Source organism: Lipotes vexillifer, unplaced genomic scaffold (assembly GCF_000442215.2).
Source record: "Lipotes vexillifer unplaced genomic scaffold, Lipotes_vexillifer_v1.1 scaffold204, whole genome shotgun sequence".
Taxonomy (NCBI): Eukaryota; Metazoa; Chordata; class Mammalia; order Artiodactyla; family Lipotidae; genus Lipotes; species Lipotes vexillifer.
The window spans coordinates 1,221,192-1,229,325 of NW_006777418.1; the positions used below are offsets into that span (position 1 = coordinate 1,221,192).

Genomic DNA, 8,134 nt, shown 5'->3' on the forward strand with positions numbered 1-8,134 from the left:
CCCTCAAATATAAAGAGTTCCTGGGACTTCCCTCGTGGTGCAGTGGTTAAGAATCCACCTGCCAATGCAAGGGGACATGGGTTTGAGCCCTGGTCCGGGAAGATCCCACATGCCACGGAGCAACTAAGCCCGTGCGCCACAACTACTGAGCCTGCGCTCTACAGCCCACGAGCCACAACTACTGAGCCCGTGTGCCGCAACTACTGAAGCCCACGTGCCTAGAGCCCGTGCTCGGCAACAAGAGAAGCCACCACAATGAGAAGCCCACACACAGCAATGAAGAGTAGCCCCTGCTCGCCGCAACTAGAAAAAGCCCGCATGCAGCAACGAAGACCCAATGTAGCCAAAAAAATAAATAATTAAAATTTAAAAAAAAAAAAGAGTTCCTACAATCAGTAAGAGAAAAATTCAACAGGAAAACAGGCAAAAGAGTACAATAATCTCCAAAAAGGTAAATCAAGTTCCTTAAAGATATAAAAACATGCCTAACCTCATGCATATAAATACAAAAAAGTAAATTAAAACCACACCAAGATACGGCTTTTCACATCTCACCTTTCAGATATAAACATTCTAAATATTGATGCCATACTACTAGGGAGGAATGATAAAATAGTCCTCCTCATATAATGGGGATGGGAATGTAAATCTATACAACGCTATGGACAGTAACTGGACATTACCTACAAAATTCCTAAAATAAGTCATTCTACTTTTAGAAATTTACCCTACATTTTCAAAAAATATTTTATTTAAGTATAGTTGATTTACAACGTTGTGTTACTTTCTGCTACCCCACATTTTTATTAACACATGTAAATATACAAGGTTATTTATTGAAGCACTTCTAGTAATAACTGAAAGTAATAAACAACCTGAATATACACTGATAGGGATTAATTAAACAAACAATGACATATCAATATAATGGAGCACAATGCAACCATAAAAGATAATGAAGTGGGCTTTATGTATTGACAGAGAATAGTCTCCATGATGTAGCCTAAAATGAAAAAAAAAAAAAAAAAAAAAAGGAAGGTACGAACAGTCTATAAAAGGTATAACAGTCTATAAAAGATACTATAATTTTTGCACCTCTCTGAGGTAACTACTGTACACAAAAAACCCTGATAACACTGGTTGCTTTCTGGGGGAATAACTAGGTGACTGAGATGCAGGAACACGAGAGAAAACTTTTACTGTAGGCCCTTTAATACCTTGTTACTGTTGAACTATGTGAGTATGTCACCTATACAAACAATTTTAAATTTCCTTTAATTTAACATGTTCCATTGGTTACTATTATGTAATCCAATGGTATCAAATGTGACCAAATGCCTAAATTACAACATATTTTAAAAGCAATAATGAGAAAAATAGTATATAAAAAGTACCTTAGATGGTTTTACAGTATGTTATAACGTGGCCAATGTTGAGAAAAGGTGGGTAAATAACCGAGAGACGTGGTTGGAATTTGGGGAACTTGGTTTATAATCTCAGATGTGCCACCAGCCACCTGTGTGACCTTGCAAAACCTTTGTGCGCCTCCTTCATCTGTAAAATGATAGAAGACAGGCTAAATATGCTCTCTACTCTCTTTCTTCTGACTTTGAAATTTTTGTCGATGTATGTGGTCTACTCTCTGCTGTGACTGGGAATGAAAAGTTTGTGTTAAACACAATACAGAGGTGAGATAGGTGCTCCTGTGGACAGATGATCTTAAGTCATTCTGTGCAGATGCAAGATTAATATTTAGAAAGGAACACAGTAAATATATTACTACTTTCGTGACTTGATGAAGCAGACGCCAGCAAATAAAATGTGTGGGATTCCATCTTTCATATTCTTTTTTGATCAGCTTTGACAAAATGGGGGAAAGGAGCATGAAGAGATTTCTCCCCTCTGTTTTCTTCTCTGACTTCGAAAACAAACAAACAAAAAGTACTAGTTAAGTGCATACCGGCCGTGTAATGTTTTCCTTTGGAAGTAAGGGATTGATGGAGACGATTTGGCACTGACAAGTTACTTCCAAACCTTAAAATCTGAAGCCAACATATCCCGAAAGTTTTCTAAAATTCGGATCAAGAAATCAGAGGTAATCATTGAGAGAATCAGAGAATCTAGTAAAAGTATGCATTCAGGGTATAATAGCCTTTAAATTTTGCTCACTAACTGGTAATCAGTGAGTTACTAAATACTGACATTGTTATTTGATTGGATCACTCTTTTTGAAGAAAAAAACCATAATTGTTTGAAGTCTGCTTATTTCAGAGGGCTACTTGTGAACAAAATAAGCATTATTGTTTATCTGAAGGAGAATTTTCACTTGACTTCCTTGAGATAGGCACACTGAATCCTATTTAATGACTGCAGACATCAGAGGTTTATGTTAAAGAATCATCTAGTCAGGAATATGAGGAATCATACAATTTTGAAAGGTCATTGAGAAGAAAGTTGTTGAATAAATACTGCATATATGTTTAGAAGAGGGTAACAGAAGACAATACAGGCCTCAGTGAAAAACTTTAACTGTCCTAAAATTTTATAATTAGCTGGCTTTCTCCAAGAGAACCCTATATTTTTAAATGTGTGTCATCAATTTAATCATGTTCTATTTAGTATCATGAAAAACTCATGGCATTATGGTTCTAACTGTATTACTTACTTTTAGAGAATTAAAGTTATATTTATTCCCTTAAACTATTCCACTCTTATTTGCACACTTCTAATTTAATTTCCTAATGTGTTGTCTAGTTTTTTTCCTCCCCATTTCTGGTAAGATGATGTATGAAAGGGAAAAATGAACGGTTACATCCAGTTAAAGCGGTAAAATTTATTCCCCACCCTCAAGGCCTTTTCTTTCATTTCTCTATTCACTCCAAAAATATTATATTAAGTACCTACTATGTGGCAGGCACTGTTCTGAATGCCTACAAAATGGCAGTGAGCAAAATAACCAATTTCCTGCCTTCAGGCAGTTTCCATTCCACTGGGAGTTAGACCATAAGCATGTAAATAAATATAAGATTCTATAACAGATTTTCATAGTGTTAAGTGGTGCAAAAAGTAAACAATGTAAGGTGGTTGAGAGTGATTATGGAGGAGGGGGCTATTTTAGGTAAGGTGGTCAAGAAAGGCCTCTTTGAAAGATGTGATATTTTAATAGAATCCTGAATATTAAGAAACCAGCCATATAAATGTCTCAAGGAAAATATTACAGGCAATGTGAGTAGCTAATGCAAAAGCCCTAAAACAATGTGTGTCTGTAATTTGGTCTACAGCTCATCCATGGGCCATAGATGCCTACAGCGATCCCTCAAGGCCTAGGGGTAGGTATACCAGTAGTGCATTTCGCCCTCCAGTGGATGGATGAGGAAGGAGACTCACACAAGCCATGGAAGCTGGTTCCCAGACATCTGGTCAACTGATTCTGGGCTCCTGAGTACCAGGAAAATGGTCTAGAAGGCCACACAGATTCAGGGTGGGCACGTCCCCAAGGCCCCACCAACTCCTCAGCTGGTAGGGACAAACTCAGCTGAAAAAAAGGCTCAACAAGGCCCTCTAAAGCATGAGGCCCTGGGCAGAAGACCCTCTTGCCCAGATCTAGGAATGGTACTTGTGTGATGCTAGCCACTATAAACTGGTCCAGTAAGGAGCTGTGATACAGATTCTGTCCTTTCAATTATGTAGTAAAAATCACAGTTTCAATGTCATCTAAACAGCAGAGAAATTATAAAATGACTTCTAGGATAGAAAGGATTCCAAGTATGAAGCATTCAAGCATATGGAAAGGATAAGGCATAAAACGCTATTTAGTGTATCAGCAGGTATGGAACATTGTATTACCAATCAGAAGACAAAGTTACTTAATCCTTCCATCTCAGACAATTACCACCTCTGCAACTCCACAAAAAAGGATATAATATCTGTGTTGGACAAATTTTACAAAACAATTTAACATTAAATTAGGTTTGTTCAAAAAGCAAGGAGGTTATTTCTAGAGCTATATGTAAAAATATTTAGCATGTGCTCTTCATACATGCAGAGCGGTAGAGCTGGACTAGACTATGTCACAGATAGGCAGTACAGAATAATGAACTGGGAAAGTGTGCTACCTGAGTTCTTGGTAGAGTGCCACCAATTACTAGCCTGTCCACTTTGAGCAAATCACATAAGCCTTAACGTTCTATATGCTCACCTGTAAAATGACATTTTTGGCATGAGGCTCAAAATATACTGTGCTATACAAATGCAGGCTCCTACAGGACTTAGTACCTTGTATTCTAATTGCATGTTTCTTGCCACTTCCTTGAAAGAAAGAAACTAGGTTTTAGTATTCCTAGTATTAAGGGCAATGTTTGACAACAGGCCCTCAATAAGTAGGTACAGAGGGCTAGACAATATTTTTACATTGAATTAATACATTTTCTGTTAGGCATGTTTAAGTCTTCTACTTATTAAAAAAATAGCAGGAAATTTTAAACAGGAGATGGTGCTAAAAAGGGTGTATGCTTAATTCTACCAAATATAATAGGATATTTCATATTTCAACAACAGAAAGATGATAGCACAAGTTATTACTCTACTAGCAATGAACAGGATGGGTTCTCTCTATATATAATTCTATACTTTTAATGTACCATGGAACCCTTTTCGGTTTGATCCTCGACTTGAAACCCACCGCTGTACAGATTATCTTAGGAGATGGAACCACTTCCTCCACTTTCCCAAACTAAGTCTGAGAAGAACAAAAGACACTGTCTACAATTAAAATGGATAAACATAGATGAAGCAGTGGCTGACACAGGTCAAGAACCTGGCATATTAACACAGAAATCAGCAGTCTTTTATAAACTACAAGGGTCCAGGGTTAAATAAAGTCAGTGAACCCCACAGTGCTAAATGATGCATTCTCCCAGACAAATAAAGAGCATCTCCAATATTTAAATGGTCAACAACGAGTCCGTAAGCAAAGGATATGGCAGAAGAGGTAGGATTTTAAAAGCAGCTACAGAGGTAGAATGTTAAGAACAAGAAAATGACTGGAAACCAACTCAAAACAAAACAGGAAACGGTGCCAAACTGATAAGAAAAAACATGTTAGGGCATATTTCTTTAAGGAACACTTATTTTCAAACATTTAAACTGAAGACTTCACACATCCTGGCCACTAGTAATAATACCCATAACCGACAGTTTTTTTTCCCCTATGTCCGATAACAATACATATATTTATATATATTTATATCTATATTTTGCTTCCCCTTTATCTTTCCAGTAAAGATAATCTCAAAAGATTTTAGGTTCGTTTTCCCATTGATGTGTCACTTCCTAAACTTTCTTAAAATCCCTTGAAGGCATGACACATTTTCCATTTGTTTCAAATGTAATATATTTGTCTTTTGAAACAAATTTAATTTGTCCTCTAGGGGAAAAAATAGCTCCTTATTCCTAGTCATGCCAAAATGCTTTCCAGTGGGTAAAATAGAATTTGATTTCTGTTAAAAAAAAAAAAAAAAAAGTGTGTATGTGTGTGTGTGTATACGCAAGCACACAGATGCACCCAGCACATGGAATAGAAGTGGTAGAAGGAAAAGCCAGTGATGTAAACTCATTAGATACCTGAAATGGCAAAGAATGTTGCATTTTTAAAGTTGGATTTCAGCTTTTTCTATTTTAAACTTCAGGACAATTAATGTATGCAATGAGAGGAAATTCGAAAAACGATTCTGATTTGCTTAAAAGTATTAAAAGGAAATGGAATTAAAGTACCTAAACTAATTCTACTGTCTGAATGCCACCTGGGTTAAATTCACACTTTTGATTAAATGCAATCTTAAGGCAGGGATTAAATTGGGACGGCACAGAATTCCCTCCAGCTTCACTCTAGGATCAAGATTATCACTGCATTAAAAACACAGTGGCATGACTTCATTCTACATGTATTTGTCTTTTGAATAACCATCCTCTAAGCAATTTGAAAGCCAAGGCAAGGTAATAAAATCCACTGAGCATTTAAAGTTACACCTCATTCTCCCCTTAATACAGCTTAAGTTTTAGATACCTGCAAAAATGACAATTTTACCTTAAAACAAAGTGTTAATCACTTAATAGATTTGGGTTCTCTTTGACCAATCCTGCAACTCTGTGAATAAATCATTCAAGATATTCCCAGATCTGTATTTGCAAAAACTGGATGCCCTCAAGTTGTATATCAAGTGAACACAAAGACGAGCATTATTTTGTACAGAGTGGAGAAATTGTTCAATTCAGCTGAGATTAATATAAAAAGAGGCAAAAGCTGTCAAAGGAAAGGGCAGTCATTCTCATTATTTCTCCAAGCAGAGGACATGGGGTGATCTGCTAAATACCAAAAGTGCATCAGCATCTTACTCTTAATATAATGTACCACTTAATTCCATGGCTCACGAGCAATGACTGTAAAAGTCATATGGGGAGAAACACTCTTCTCTAGTGACTAATTCAGCTCCACTGCACACATTGTCTTATTCTCCAAGCTATTTAAATATAAATGGCAATAGCTTTTGTTTCTAATTTCCATGGACCCTACTGCTATGAGTTTGATCACGGTGGAAAAATTTGAGGGGGAGGGGTGAGTACGTAAATTCAGAATTGGGTACCCGAAGTTTTAATTTCATCCATTTTATTCTTTTTTCAATGTAAGGCATTCTCAGTCCTCTGAGAGCTTCTGTTTTTTCATCTTTCCAGCATCTGTAAATCTCTTTATTGTCAAGATCTCAAATCTTGGAAATCAAGAAACTACCAATTGTTGTGTTAGTAAGCTCTAGCACCATGAATCAAATGGGGTTGGGCTAAAAATCAATGTCTTCTCTTCCTCCTGTTGCTATAAGATAAATATGCAACTTTAGGGGTGAATGCACAAAGTCTGCACAAGTGTTCTATGTTTTTTTGAGGCTACCTGACATTTTTAAACCTAAAATGAGCTCAAAATGTGTAAGTCAGTAGTACGAAGTCACCAGGGGGGAGAAGTCTGGATGAAGATCCCGTGTTGGGTCCCCAAAAGGCAGAGAAATGAGAAAGGTGGGACTTTGGAGAGGGTCTCTGACTTGGGTTTTCACTCCTTTCCCTTTTCTTCCTGAACTCTAACCTTACACTTGGCAGAGATGGCAGGGGTGTTTTGCAACAAAAACACTGGAACTGTGGCAGCTCTTAAACACCATCATCACCCTCTGAAATATTTAGCAAACAGCCACTTTGGTCAGGATGGGGGAGAAGCATGCCTTCAGCCTCCCGGAATAATACTGTCCAAAATCCCTGGGCCAATGGGAAAGGGATGGGCATTTTCTCACCTAAATCCAGTTGCCTGAGGCAAACCAAATGTTTTCTCAATTTCACTGCTGTTCCTTCACCTCGAAACCACTGACAAGGCTTCCAGCAAGGTGGTACTTGACCAAACTTGCAGGTCAGAGCACATAAAAGTCTGGAGCCAGGCCTGATGAGTGAGCGTGCCCGATGGAGCTTCCGCCTGCCCTCTGCGAAGGCCAGGCAGCGCCCTGGCTCCCAGCTTCCTGGCGGCCTCCGTGTCACAGCCGAGGAGTGCCAATTCACTCCACCGGGCCTCCCTCTCCCTGAACTCATAACTCATACCCACCACAGTCAATTACAGGAGCCCTGGGGCTGAGGCTCAGGGAAGGAAAGAGAAAGCACATTTTCAGCACTGTCATCAAATCTGACACATTTTCAGTGGGGAGACCCAGAAGCCACAGCTCTCCCCCTTCAAGCTTCCTTCTTTCCTGCTGTGTCTTTTGGATGCCTTACCCTGGAGTCTGTTGTGTCAATGTTCATGGGATTGTGATGAACTTTACTGCACCCAGGGGCTGTCAGCAATTCTAATGCATCACTTTCCCTCCAACGAGTTCCACTCTGGCACATTCGGGCTCTCGGCAGTGGAGTGAGAGCTTGGCCTGGACCACGGTTCCCGGCAACCCTATCCGAGTCTTGGCTACTTGAGAAAGGGCCGTCAAAATTGTAGCACCTGGGCTTCCTTGGCGGCGCAGTGGTTGGGAGTCCGCCTGCCGATGCAGGGGACGCAGGTTCGTGCCCCGGTCCGGGAGGACCCCAAGTGCCGCGGAGCGGCTGGGCCCGTGAGCCA

At 39.1% G+C, this 8,134-nt stretch overlaps 1 protein-coding gene across 1 annotated transcript in view; it reads right to left on the reverse strand.

The window, feature by feature from the left end:
• The window catches only part of PCSK5 (proprotein convertase subtilisin/kexin type 5), a 324,200-nt gene that overhangs the window by 246,208 nt on the left and 69,858 nt on the right, over positions 1-8,134 (reverse strand). The gene's annotated exons all lie outside the window — the stretch shown is intronic.